The sequence below is a fragment of the Arvicanthis niloticus genome, chromosome 21, assembly GCF_011762505.2.
Source record: "Arvicanthis niloticus isolate mArvNil1 chromosome 21, mArvNil1.pat.X, whole genome shotgun sequence".
NCBI lineage: Eukaryota > Metazoa > Chordata > Mammalia > Rodentia > Muridae > Arvicanthis > Arvicanthis niloticus.
The window spans coordinates 23938349-23953251 of NC_047678.1; the positions used below are offsets into that span (position 1 = coordinate 23938349).

Here is a 14903-nt window from a genome sequence, read left to right on the forward strand (position 1 = left end):
TGTCTAAACCTGTTTGAGACAAAGTTTCCTTGTGTAGCTGAGGTTGGTGTTGACATCACAATCCTCCTGCCGCAGCCTCCTCAGTGTTGGGACCACAAGTGCCTGCCTCTAACACCCACTCTAGTCCACCAGCTTATGAATCCCCACGCAGACTGTACATCCCTCATCCAATAGCATCCACTGTGACTACCAGCCATCCTTCCAATGTCAGACAACCCCTTCTCTTCCCCTTCACCGTAAACAGTGAGCAACCCTTCAGTGAGCAACCCTTCCAGTCTCTTCCACAAGTATGCTTAAGGGTTTCCCAAGGTAACGGATCAAAGCCTTTCTGTGTTCCTGAACCACTTCTACCTCAGACCACCCCTAATACTGTTTTTATTAAATTTCTGGTTTTTTAATTAAATTTATTTTTTGTAATTTCATATATAAATAAAATTTTCTTCAGGTAAAGTGCCTCCCCATGACTCAATCTTCCTCCTGCTAAATATGTGCTTCCCAAGATTTCCTTCTATATTTCTTTATGCTTTATGTATACAAGCTGTAGGAGCATTCTGTTTGCATGTGTTTGAGTGCACTGTCTGTGTATCTAGTACCTACAGAGACCAGAAGAGGGTGCTGGATCCCATGGACCTGGAGTTACAGGTAATTATGTGCTACCATGTGGGCTCTGGGAACTGAACCTGAGTTCTCTGGAAGAGCAGTAAGTGCTCTTAACTTGTGAGCCATCTCTCCTTCTTCCTCATCCTGCTCCCTCTTCCTCCTCTTCCTCTTCCCCTCCCTCTTCTTCCTCCTCCTCTTTCTTCTTCTTCTTCTTCTTCTTCTTTTTTTTTTTTTTTTTTTTTTTTTTTTGAGACAGGGTTTCTCTGTGTAGCCCTGGCTGTCCTGGAACTCACTCTGTAGACCAGGCTGGCCTTGAACTCAGAAATCCACCTGCCTCTGCCTCCCAAGTGCTGGGATTAAAGGCGTGCGCCACCGCTGCCCAGCTCTTCTTCCTCCTTCTTAATGTCATTGTGTGTGTGTCCCACTGTATTTGATTAGAATTGTCTGTCTGAGCATGGGCACTATGTGCCAGTGGTTATATCACTGAAGAACATAACTCCCAGACCCTTACATCCTTTAATTATTTGTAAATTGCTGAATGCTATGGTACCAGCACCTGTCCCTTATTTATACCACATAACACACACACACACACACACACACTCACTCACTCACACACACTCACACACACACTCACACACACACAAGCCTGCGGTTTGCTCTGCACAGCTTTGTAGATGAGCATGGTGTTTTCCAAGAACATGAATGCCACTTAGTAGAAAGACAGGCTGTGCCCTGCAATCTAAAGTCCCCAGTTCCTCCCCTACAGCTGCAATGGCTGCAACAATTTACTTTCAACTGTCAAACTGATTTACCTGCTTGTTCCTGGAACTTGCTTGGCCTCCCACTGGAACCCCGAGGTACTAGACAGTTCTGACTTTTATAGACTCTCTGCAACATTAAAAAGTTTCCCGATGTGCAATAGCCAAAAATTAATTCAAAATCGAACACATTAAAAATACGAGGTATATATGGAAGCATCCATCTGTGCTGGATCGTACAACTTCACTGCAGCCTTAGCTGTGAGTGCACAGGAAACAGTTTGTGTTGCTCATGCTGTCTCCACACCTGATGCCCAAGAACAATGTCTGAAACAACACAGGTCAGAGTAAGGACTACAGTGCTTTGGTTGTATTTTCCTGGCTGGTATTTATGGCCACTTGACACAAGTCAGTGGCCTGAGAGGTGGGAGTCTCAACTGAGAAACTGCTTCCATAAGATTGGGCTGTAGCTAGGTAAGATTATAGGGCCTTTTCTTAATTAGTGAAGCATGTGAAAGGGCCCACCCCAACGTGTGGTGGCACCCCGGGGTAGTGGCCCTGAGGCAGGCGGAGCAAGCGAGTAAGCGCCACTCCTCCACAGCTTCTGTGTCATGTCTCTGTGTTTCTGTCTTGTTTACGCTGACTTTGAGGATGAACAATTAGGTGGAATTGTAAGCAAAAACAAACCCTCTTCTCTCCAAGTTACTTTTGGTCCTCGTGTTTCATCACACAAAAAAAGCAACTCTAACTAAGGCATGTATTATAGAATTTTCAGCTTTTTTTTTTTTTTTTTCCATTTAAGCAGTCTTTAATGAAAGCCTTGCATGAGATGTCTCTACCCTTGCAGATTCTCGATTGTTTCTTCCTTGTGTTTGCCCTTCTCCTTTCCTGCTCGTCAGGACTTGGCTTTCCTCTCCAGGATCTTCTTGCGGTCCTTGTCCAGCTTTAGCCTGGTGATACCCACCTTGCTGGGCAGATGCCCACATGGACAGTCATGCCATTAGCCTTCTCTCGCTGGACTCATTCGATGTAGATGACGTATTTCTTCCTGTACACTCAGATCACTTTGCCAATCTGCTGGCCTTTGTAGTGTCCTCGAACAACCTGAACTTTATCGTCCCTTCGAATGGGCATAGACCGGACACTGTACTTCTGTCTCAGCTCTTTGCAAAGAAGGAAAGACATGATCTTCCTCCGAATATGAGAAGGTGCATGAAATGCCGTTTGCGATTCTTGCTCCGATCAGAAGTCACGAAGGGATTGAACTTCATTTTGGCAGCTGTGATCCACCGATGGCCGCCAAAGGAAAGAATGAATTTTCTGCTTTTTAAAGAAACATGTGTATTGAACAAACAGTGTTTTAATTTTTAAATACTGTATCATCCCTCAACATGTATCAAATTAGTGTTCTCTGGTTTGCCTTGAGTCCTGGGATTAGAGGCAAGCTACCCTGCCCACTCAGCATTTGCCTGGGTGCTGGGGATCCAAACTCTGGTCCTTAATGCTTGTGTGACAAGTGTTTTACCTACTAGGACATTTCTCCAGCCCCCAAGATTGAATTCTTATGTAAAAATAAATAGCACACCCACCCATCACTAGTATGCAAATTTTCTTTCCTTAATAGTAAAATCATATTTATATCAAAGAATTGTTTCAAAATAAGTTTCTTTATGAGTTATTAGTAAATAGTAATACCTATCTTATATGCTTATATTCCCTGGGTTACAAAAAACTTTTGGGGGGGATGAAAAGGTGTTACAATTGGAAAAAAGTTTAAGAAACCCTTTTATATAAATTATAGAAGAAAAAGCCAGTGGGTGAATAATCTATGTGCATGTATTTACCATGCTTAAAATATATGCATCCTGTTCCCTATTCCCAATGCAGTGCTGGCCACTTAGAGGCACACGGTGTAGAGCCTGATAAAAATGAATGCAAAATATTAAAAATGAAGCAAAAGAACATGTGCACGCATGTTCATAGAATGAATGCATTCATAGATATGGACGCCTGAATTCAAATGCTAACCAAGGCGAGTCTTGGTAATGAGGAGAGAAGGTGGGGGAGTCTTCAGCTCCAAAGGAATCAGGGTAAAGACGCAGACAAGGAGAATCAGGCACTAAAGCCAGAGTCCTAGGTTCAAAAACCAGCATTGCTGCTTCCTGTACTTTCTGGACAAGTCATTTAAACTTTGAGCTCCAGTCTCTCCTACATAAATGTGAGACTGCTCCCCACCTAAGATCCTTACCTCAAGATGGAGAATGCCCCAGTGGTAAGAGGATCACACATTCTGCCCAATATACACACAGCTTTGCCTTATCTTTGGAAAGTCAGACTGCAGAGATATCCCAGAGCTCAGACGATCTTAATTATCTGGGGAACTATGCATCAGATGAGCAAGAAATGAGCACACATCCATGATCCCAGACCCACGTGGCAGGAGATCAGAGCCAAGCTGGGCAGCTAAACCAGAGAACTGAGAAAGGTCTGTGGCCTGATTTCAAATCCTTCCACACTATGAGATACCTTAAACAAGGGTTTATCAAAAATATATTCCCTAGACCCTAGGTACTGTTCTCACCCAGGAATGTTTAATAGGGCAAATTTTGGGGGCTCTGAGGTATACTTCCTAAATCAAGAACTCCAAGGGCAACTGGGTTGTCACAATCCCTGCTCACCCAGCTTTACCCTAACATCTGTGCCCAGGCAGAGTTTAGAAAAGGTCTTAATTTCATTCAAGAATCCTAGGGTCCTTTAAGCCCCACTGGGCTACAGTTCACACCATCCTCAGGTGTCAAAAGAGCAAGATGCGGGTGGGTGATCCAACAACACTGGGGGCACCGCTTCAGTCCTCTGGGGGTTCCGACCAGTTCCCAATCCAGACACACCACAAACATGCTTCTCAACGGATGTGTAAACTGATGGATGGACAGCAGCAGAAGATCTAATCCTCAGAAAAAAAATAAATCAATGTACTTGGAGGCATAAACAGGATCCACGGTGGGCAGACTGGGGAGAAACACTTCCCTTCAAATACCCAGAGCACTGCTGCCTTCTTGTCATGGCATCTGCTTGGTGTCAGAGGTTGTAGCTAAGTTCTCAAACAGCCACTATTCCTGGTGACCACTTCCCTTACCAAACTCATCTCTATATCCTCTCTGAGGCCCAGGCTTTTTTTTTTTTTTTTTTTTTTTTTTTTTTTTTTTTTGATTCATTTTTTACCTTTAACAACTATGAGCATGCATGGGTATGTGTATGTGAGTGCAGGTAGCTATGGAGGCCAGAAGAGGGCGGTAGAGTGCAGTCACTGGCGCTGGAGCTATAGGTGGTTATGAGTGGTCCCACGTGGTTGCTTAGGGACCAAACTCTTGCCCTCTGCAAAAACCTTAACCTCTAAGCCCCAGAGTTTGATATTCCATTATGACATCTTGGCCTCTTGAGGTTCTTCCTTCTCAGAAACTTCTTTACATGACTCTGATTACAAGGAATAAAAAAGACAGAAATAAAAAAAAAATCCAGACTAACTAGTTAAACCTGGTTTTAAAAAATTATGGCAGAAGCTAAAATACAGAAGGTATGATTAATTAGTGGGTGTCAGGGGTCTATAAAGTTCCTGTCTCTACTTACCAATCCTGAAAAGAAAATCTATAATAACTACAAACTGCAATTGCTAAAGACTACATGTACATGTTTGCAGGTGTGTACATGCATGTACAGGCACACACATGCACACGTGCATACACATATGTGCACACAGAGGCACACATACAAGTTGAAGTTCTATCAGAACAAAGCATCCCTCTGGTCATTAGGCAGAAGCTGCAGCTCCTGCCAAGTGCTACAATACTATTCATCATAATTTATTAAAATTTCAATTATTAAGAATATAAAGCACACCAAACAATGCCTATGGCACAGATTTGCTTATTTGTGCACTATGAATCCACGCGATGGTGGCCTTTCCAAGCTTTTTGTCCCTACAATTCTTCAATGTCTTAAGAGCCTCTGGATAGCAGTCAGCAAACAAATCTGTACTGTGCTTAATAGTAGAGTATAAAGTTTCCAAGGAACATGTTTGCCTCCCACGTCTGCTGTATTCTTAAAGACGGTGTTAGCCTGTCTCTCCAGGGATACAGGCTAGTTCTGTTTTGATGAAGACATTACAATGCCCCAGGTCTAGCCCTAACTAGAATAAACCTTCAAAGCCCTGCCCCCTGCCAACCTTCCCTTGCTTAACAGGCATCCAATGGGAAATCCAAAGACTTGCCAAGATCAGACAGCTCTCCTTGGTCTAGTAAGAACTAGCACTTTCCTGTCTAGACGCTCAACCCACTGTGCTCTCCACTGTTCCATTCTGTCTCTGAGGACCAGACAGAGTCAAATAGGCATGAGAGTCTGTGATCTGCAGGGCCAACTGCCCCCATGACACAGCAAAATGTGTTCAGAGACAAAGTTCCTGTCAATCACCAGCCCTTAGGAGGGTCAAGCAGAATTAAAAAAAAAGCTATATGACCTCCTTAGGGCCACTTTGTCTAGGCCTCAAATTTCCCTTCACTAACAAGGAAAGTGTTCCCTTCACCCAACTACTCTTGCAAGACAGATGAGGCTTAGAAACTACATCTGTTTGCTGACAGAGTTCTGGAGGAGCCTTCCAAGCCTAAAGTGCTCACAGGAGTGCTCCTTGATACCCTACTAAATCAGGACCCATCATTCTTTGGGCAAGCAACTTGATGTTGAGGTCTTGCTGGCAATATAATTCCCACCCCTTCGCAGCTGACTGAGCTCAGCAGGAAGAATGGATAGACCTTCAGATCCGAGACTCCTACACACTGTCTCTGCAGTGTCTGGGCCTGACTGAAATCTGACCATCACAGGCTTGCATGCCGTTGGTGCTCTGTCCTGGTGTAACCTTGGATCTCTTTTGGGCATTCCTCTGAGAGTTCTTGGTTCTTAGTTTATTCTGTTGTTTAAACACAGGATTGCTATGTACGGTCCAGGTTGGACTCAACTTGCAATGCCTCTGTCTCAGCCTCCCAAGTGCTGAGATTGGGATTAGGGCTGTGTGTACCAACCACATCCTACTGGAAACATCACTTCATCTTTTACTCACTCATGGTGGCCCTGTCTGAATGCTGACACTAGGTCGCTCTTCACGACTCAGAGAAAGATAAAATAGGATTCCTAGACCTATTTTATAAATAAATAAAAAGTCAGTACATACATTAAGGTTTTCTGGCAAAAAGGAAAGAAAACACTCAAGATACAGTATTGGAGGTGGTGCAGTATTTAATTCCTCAGGGACTGCTCTCCAGATTCAAATCACACAGAACGTGGGACATCTGTACATACTCCGAAAGCAAGAGCCTCTCCAATAGTCTCTTTTTCTAAGTACTCTACTGCTTTAAAGCTCTCAGTGTCTCTTCGTACCTACAGAATAAAACACCCAGCTCCTAGGCAGACAGGCTAGTTATTTTAATCATCAGTTCAACACTATTTACATAAGATTGCCCACAGTCCACCCTGCATTAGCCATTGACTTAGTGGGAAGTAAATCAGGCCACAGTTTTGTGATTTTAAAGAACAGTAAACCTTGAGTGTGTGACACAGCGGCTCTGGGGGAGGCAGCCGAGAGCAGGAGAAATGAGCAGTTCCAGCTCAAGGTCTCTGAGTGGGTTTCCCATGAGGTCCAGAGCTGCAGCCATCCAAAGGTAAGACTCTGCTTTGAAAAACTTGCTTCTGTGGTAGCTCCCTGAGAGGATACTTCAGTGTCTTCAAGATAGCAGTAGGTGTGCAGAGCAGGCGTGAACCAGATTCACTGCTGTAGAGCATGGTTTCTGCACTGTTCTATTAGCCAAGCACATCAACCCTACTCAGCTGGGGAGGACTCTAGAAAAGGGTGTGGCCACCAAGAGGTGGGGCTCTGAGAGGCCACACTGAAGCTCGATGCCATGTGCTCCATGGACTGGGCCCAACCTCGTGGCTCTGCCATGTTGTTTTCTTCGTAGGCGTGCCTCTCCTCTCACCAACTGAGAGCTGAAGAGAGAGGGCTCAGTCCCCACTGCTGCAGCATTGGAATTTGGTTTCCTCTAGGCCTTGGTTTTAGCCCTCACATCTGTACCACACCTACTCTGATCCTGATCACATGAAGTCACTGTGAGAATGAAACGAAATCCAGTAGAGCAAAGTACTTCGTACATTGTGATTACATAAAATACTCCCCTGGGAACTCCTGTTCTTCCAAATCTTAATTGTGTGAATGTTTATGAAGCTGTGTCTCTATTGAGAGCCCCAATTTTTCAGTACGGGCTCTGCCTACATTGTGTGTATCCCTATGCAGCCTTTCCGAATTCCACAGTGGTTTATACCTGGCAGTCACCCCTGAAGGGCAGAATCTTCAGAACACTGAGAATAGACAGTAAAGGTCTGACTAATGGAATGCCCAGCCTTCAAAAGCTCCTTCATCCTCAACTTCTCCCCAGAGAAAGAACCGTCCGTCCCCACGCCCACACTGTCTATCAACATCACATAAAGAGAAGGCTGACTTTACTTCCATATACCCAAAGCACCTGAAGTCTGTGGCAGAGAAAACAGTTTAATATTCTCAAAAGTTCTTTGGTACTAAAAGCCACTGGCTCTGGCATAAATGTTTGTTTGTTTGTTTGTTTGTTTGTTTATTTCTGACAAATGTCGGCCTGCTCAGCTTTTTCTTCTATCTAAGAAAACAAGTGTGCGGGGTCTGGAGTAAATGGGTAAAGACAGACTTCTTAATTTTTTAATATTTATTTATTAAATAAATATTGGGGTTCAGATGTGTCATGGTACATGTGTGGATAGAGGATGGTGGACAGCATCCAAGAGTCAATGCTCCCAAGTAGACAAAGTTAGGGCTAAGAATGAGTTGAATTTTGAGACAGTAAGATTGTCAGGTGGGGGTGGGGGTGTCCCAACACCATTATCTGAGTCCCAAAAGCACCGTAAAGAATAGCTAATGAGAGATGCACAAAGGGAGGAAAGTGAGGAGGAGAGAGGGTGAGACTAAAAGCATGACAGGAAGGTAGCCCACCGCTGCAGGCTCGGCAGATGGAGGAAGGAAGGCAATCCAAGGAATGTGGGCAGCTTCTAGAGGAGAATGACCCTTGCTGACAGCTGGCAGGAAATGAGAATCTGGGTGTCCCAAACACAAGACACCAGATGCCTCTTGCCCATCTGGTGAATCTCTAAGTATGCCTTCACTTCAGCCTTGTGAAATCTGCCCATTTGTACCAAGAATTATGAATATGGCCATAGGCATTGTGTGGGGCGTGTGTCTGTGAGTGCAGGAGTAGGGGGAGAAAGAGAACGATGGGGAGAGAGAGAGAGAGAGAGAGAGAGAGAGGAAGAAGAAGAAGAAGAAGAAGAAGAAGAAGAAGAAGAAGAAGAAGAAGAAGAAGAAGAAGAAGAAGAAGAAGAAGAAGGAGGAGGAGGGAGGGGGAGGGGAGGGGCGGGGGAGGGGGAGGGAGAGGGAGGGGAGGGGGAGGGGAGAGGGGGAGGGGGAGGGGGAGGGGGAGGGGAGAGGGGGAGGGGGAGGGAGAGGGAGAGGGGGAGGGGGAGGGGGAGGGGAACCTATATATTTCTACATCATAAAGAAGGCTCCTTTGGAAACAAGGACTGACGAACTGAGCGAGGTATTGTCTGTCTATACAAAGGCTGGTGTATGAACTTCTGAGACCTTTATACTCAGGTGCTGGCCTCACATGCATCCTCTTTTCCTGACCTCACGTCATCAATGCAAATAACAGCTTCCCAGGTAGCCAGAGCCAGCTTCCCTGATAGCCAGTAAGACAAGAAGAGCCACAGCGACCCATCTGATAATGTTACCTTTTATATGCTTTTATCGGGCTACTCTGGCCATCTTTGCCTAATGTTCTGAGCTCCTGGTTGGATGATATTTTGCTATCTCTGCTACTAGATACTTAGTCTTTTATCTTTTGCTTGAGATATATATATATAAACTCGCTCTTTCAAAATTGAAATGACAACTATCACGGACCATTCTCCACACAATACAGAACAATATTCTAGGTAAGGTAGTCAGGTTTACCCCTCACAGTATCAGTGTATGAATGAACAATATGTTCAACCAGACTGTTAGCATTACAGCACCTCCACAAGGTTGAGACCCTCAGCATTTCTTCCATGGAAAGGGGGTGGTTCACGAGGCCCCACCCTTCCCACACTGAATGAACAATATGTTCAACCAGACTGTTAGCATTACAGCACCTCCACAAGGTTGAGACCCTCAGCATTTCTTCCGTGGAAAGGGGATAGTTCATGAGGCCCCACTCATCCCTGAAGGAATATAGATAAGTGGTGGGTGGATGTGGGAGGGCTATTACTTTCTTCAGTGGTGGAGTCACTGGTGAGTTGCCCACACTCCAGTAAATAACGTCCTACCATTGCTCAGGAAAGCAACCGTAATTAAACTCAATGGGTCTCACCTACACAAGTCACAAAACTAGGAGGCAGACCTGCTGGGAAGGAGAAGGGATCTCATGAAAGAAGATGGTGGATGAGACAGGGATTATGAATAGTGAACATGACTAAAATTATATGTATGTGTGTGTGTATATATGTATATATATATGTGTATATATGTATATATATATGTGTATATATGTATATATATACATATATATATATAATTATCAAAGAATAAGATTAACAGTAAGAACTGATTATAGCAAACATTACAATTCACTGTATTTCAAAGTTATATTTAATAAAGAAATAAACATAGGGTACATTGAAGTCACAGAAACGACAAGGCATATAGAAAAATACATTGATCCATTTTTTTTTTTGTCCCATTCCAATGGTGACCAGCCCATGCATTGGGGTGCTGTGTCCAAGGGCTGCATGAACAGATGACGGCTTGGCCAATCCTAATGACAGACTCAGCCTCCCTAATTGGCCCCCAGTAACAAAGGCAAAGCTGTCACAGTGCCGAGCACAATGGCTCAGCTCTTAGAGTCGATCTAGCAAGTAGCTATTCAAATGTCTATTACCAACCAGAAATGTTCTTAAAGAGTTATTGATGCTTCTATTTATTCCAAGTCAAACGTCCAAATGCGCGGTGAATGCTCGGCTCTGTACCGTGAATCATTCAGACCCTCCTCTTTGTGTGATGAACTGCTAGCGTGGATCTATAAAAATGAAGTACAGTTGCCTTAGGAGGGAAAGAAGGTTTCCTATTCAAGAGAGCAGCCCCGGCAGCAGTCTCCCCACAGAGCGTTCTTGGCCTATGAGGCGAATCACACATGACTCCACTAAATTGTCCAGTCTCATCTTCAAACCCTGCACACTGGGAACTATTGCCATCTGTGCCCTGTAACTAACCTCAATTTAGTCCACATTACTTCGTCTCACTCTCTTTCCCCTTCAGCCCTCGTTTCCTACTCATCCTTCAAATGCACTCTTAGAAGAGCCTCTCCACTCTGGGGCTCCTCCCTCAAAGGCCTCCTCTTCTAGCCTCTGGAATCCCATTTGTGAAGATCCAACATAAGGCTTTATAGCCTCTGCCTGTGTGGAAACTCTTGCCTTCCCTTCTGTTAATCTTACCAGCCAGACTACCCGTCCCAGAGCCCCCTTGTCATGGCCCTGGCATTGCTAGCTGGCTGTTCTAAGACTTGTCTTGATAACAGGACTATGGTTACTGTGAGAGCAAGGAGTACAGCCATCCTCCTGGCACCCCGAGCTGATGCTATTAGCATTTCTTCATTGTGTGTGACGGCCAGAAAGGGGCTGTAGGACTGCCTTTTTATTTACTTTTATTTGTTTTTGTTTTTTTTTTTCTAGCCCAGCCACCATCTGGTCCCAAACGATCGTACCAAAGGCTATCATAATGCCACAGCTTCGTGACATTTTTTAAGAGCCAGCAATTAAAAAAAACAAAACAAAACAAAACAAAAAACCAAGAATCAAGAAAGAAAAGAGAACAACATTCTCCAGGCCAGCTCAAATCAGTATTTGTTCTCCCAAACTAGGGCTGAGCAATACAGCAAGGCGCCAACTCCTGTAGCTGTGAGACACAGAGTCGGCAAGGTTGTTGGAGAAGACTCAGCTTTACAGGGTTATCACTTATGAAGAGGAGATGAGAACTGCATGTGGGATGGTAAGGCACTGAGGGACTCTCTCAGCAGCACTGAGATCTCACTTGTGCCTGGAATGTGAAGAGCAGCTCAAGGAGACACAGGACCGGTACTGACCAAGAACACAGGGAGGGACTAGAGAAGAGGCAGAGTACTTGCCTGGTGTACTGTGACCTTGCGCAGTACCTGGTGACCTACAAAAGCCCTGGGTCAGATCCCTAGCACCCCCTAAGTAGGCAGGGCCATGTCTATCTGTGATCCCAGTATTGAAGATGTAGAGGCTGGACAATAACAAATTCGAGAGCATCCCCCCTCCCCTTCAATAAAGAATTCAATTTAAAAGACTTGGATTTCTCCAGGTTTTGTTAATTTATAAAACAAAGTGGATCAGACCCTCCACAACAGGAGTGCAGTTTGTGCAGCACATCAAATCCACAGAGAGGCCTAACCACAGGACAGGGACACAGGCCTCTGGGTTTGGGTCAACATTAACCTAGCTGAATGGAATGTCCTGTCCCCTTTAGTGTGAGACCTGACAGTGCACCGGAGCCTGATTCATCATCGGCTCTCCACAGGCAAGGCTCTGTCCAGCTCCCCACAGTGTGCTGGGACCTTGTCTAACAGAAGAAGAAAGCTGAAGAGAATTCTCATCCCCTAAATTTAATAAACTGCTCAACTGTTTTATGAGATGTGAGTGTCTCTCTTACAGTTAACAATAAAAAGGCCTACTGAACAAAGCAGCCGTATCCTGCAGCCTGCAGGTATGCTATGATCTACCCTGAATCCTACTCCAAATGTCTATGAAAACTTACTCCTAAAAAAAAAACCACCTCTCTCTCTCTCTCTCTCTCTCTCTCTCTCTCTCTCTCTCTCTCTCTTTCTTTCTTTCTTTTTTCCTTCCTTCCTTCTTTTTGATAGGGCTTTTGGAAAGTGATCAGGACTAGGAAGGGTCACAGGAGAATAGGGCCTCTTTGACGACATCAGTGCCTGTAACTATCAGAGGCAGAGAGACCTGAGCTGGCCCAGACCTGTTCTTGTCAGGTGATGGATGTCCTTCTCCATCCCTTGCAATGAGAAGAGCTCTTGGGAGGTTGAAGAGACACTCATCCTTTGTTCCCTTCAACTTCCCAGGCTTCAGAAGCATGGGGAAACAATCCTCTGCTCTTTAGAAATACCCCAGTCTGTGGTGTTCAGTTATAGGACAAGATATAAACAAACAGAACCCAAGTTCAAAGTCATTCGACAACTATTACACCTCTGCTATTGTCTCAGGTCCTGCACTGCTGGGGTATAGAGGTTTTATTAATCTTTACTCAAACTTACCAAAGCAATTTTTAAATTCATCTTACAGACGACAAAAATAAAAATCAATAAAAACTCTTGAGTCCTTCAAAGATTAAAAAATAAGAGATGACACCAAGTATGTCTAGCTCTGGACAGAAAAGTTAAGTTGCTGTAGCCAGCTTCAGAGAGGCAGAGGTTGGGCAGGAGCAGACCCTCGGGACGTCCATCACTGGGCATGCCATCCCATAGCCAGTGTCTGCACAAGGTCAGACCTGGGAATCCTTGCCTTTCACTTTCATACAAAATACCTTTAGTGAGCAATCCTAAAATACAGCTAAAGAGAGAAATCGGTGTAAGCATTTAACCAGAGAAAGGATGGCATCAGTAAAATCCAGAAACCCTTGATTAGGAAACACATATATTCCTTTTCCAGAATAAGGCTCCACTCTAAAAATAATGTTTTTGAAGGCTGACTTTTTTTTTTTTAAAAGTCACAAATGGTACAATGATCCAACTAGAACCTTTCAGGGTTTTATAGGATGTCCTAAAGTCTATGTAATCTAAACTATTCTATTTTTTCACAAAAGGGAAAAAAAGTGCTGGCTACTAAAGAAAGAAAAACTAGTCAGAAAGTACAATGTTACATCTGGAGTTGTTACAGGAACAAGAAGCAAAGAAAAAAATGCAAAAACTAATAGGGTTTTCAAAAGGACAGAGGGACCACAAGGAAGAGGTTCCCAGTAGTCAAGCTTGTTCCAAGTAATAATATTGACTGACTGATTGACTGATTATAACATATTGAACGGGTAAGAACTCATGCATACAGGAGGCAGGCTTAAAACAAAACAAAACAAAAAAGCAAACAAAACAAACACAACAACAATAAAAACAACACAACAAAGGACAGAGGCAATCTTCCTATCTCAATCACACTCCCATCTGTCCTTGTGCCTCTCCATAGCCATGTTCCTTCCTCACTGACTTCCTGCTTTGAACTGGCCTTTTCCACAATGAAAGCAACCTAAGAGCATGAGTGAGCCCTGCAGAGGGCGGCACCTTTGGTGGCGTTGGGGAGGGCGTTATTCTTCACACACCCAGGATATTCTGAGGCTATGAGCTGGAGGAAGTGGAAAAAGAGGAAGGAGAACAATTCATTTTATTTTGGGAATTTCAAATAAGGGGACAAGAGATTCTTTTAATTTTATACTGGCTTTGTGGTGTGTTTTGTTTGCAGTCTATATTCTGTCAATGTTGGCAAAGTTCAATATATCCCAGAGTCATAATTAAACAAGAAGAGGGAAACAGGGAGATGGAGAAGAGGAAAGAAGGGGAAGGTGGGACAGACAGACAGATAGATAGATAGATAGATAGACAGACAGACAGACAGACAGATGTACATATTCCACAGAGGCAGAGATAGAAAAGAGTCAGAAGGTGATCCTGGCAGTGAGGATGAAGGCAGGAGGTGGCCAAAGAACAATGGATCTGTGCCCAGCTTCTAAAGTGCAGTGGCAGTTCCACTGGTACCAGGGACATGACCTGAAGACGCCCTCTTTGCCCCTGAAGCTACAGTCACCCAACTAAAGGAGCTGGTCTCAATGGCCTTCACCCCCATGACCTCTCACTACCTTCCTGAGCCCCGACTTCTGCATCTGTGCCCTAAGTTCTTGTTCCTCACTGGGTTGCTATGAGAATTAGAGGGCTTATCTCTACTGGAAGTATTTGAAGCTATGCATAGTATGTAACAAGCATGACCAAATGCTAGCTGTCATCATTATGGTGACAAATATGATTATTATAACCTCTATTAGCCGTCCCAGAGTGCCTCTGAGAGCTAAGAGTTGCTCAGGAATGAGCTTCCATCTTCCAGCAAAGATCACTTCTGCCTGCCATTCCTGTTTGTCCATATTGTTGTCTTGACAGCTCACGCATCTCCCATTTCAGGCGAGATGCCTGCCCGCCACACCTCCCCCATCCCCCCGAAAAAACACACCAGGATGCTACTTCTTGGGGGTAAGTGAGACATCTATCAGACTACTTTCTATTCCCAAAGAAAATTAGGAACACATCCAAACAGAAAGTCAAGCATCTCCACAGGACCAGACCACTTCAGGGAGGCAAGTGTGGTATG

At 44.4% G+C, this 14903-nt stretch overlaps 1 protein-coding gene and 1 pseudogene across 2 annotated transcripts in view; both read right to left on the reverse strand.

Moving 5' to 3' along the window:
* Tmem108 (transmembrane protein 108) overlaps positions 1–14903 on the reverse strand; it is a 286744-nt gene that overhangs the window by 221821 nt on the left and 50020 nt on the right. The gene's annotated exons all lie outside the window — the stretch shown is intronic.
* On the reverse strand, positions 2147–2912 carry LOC143435358 (large ribosomal subunit protein uL24 pseudogene; annotated as a pseudogene).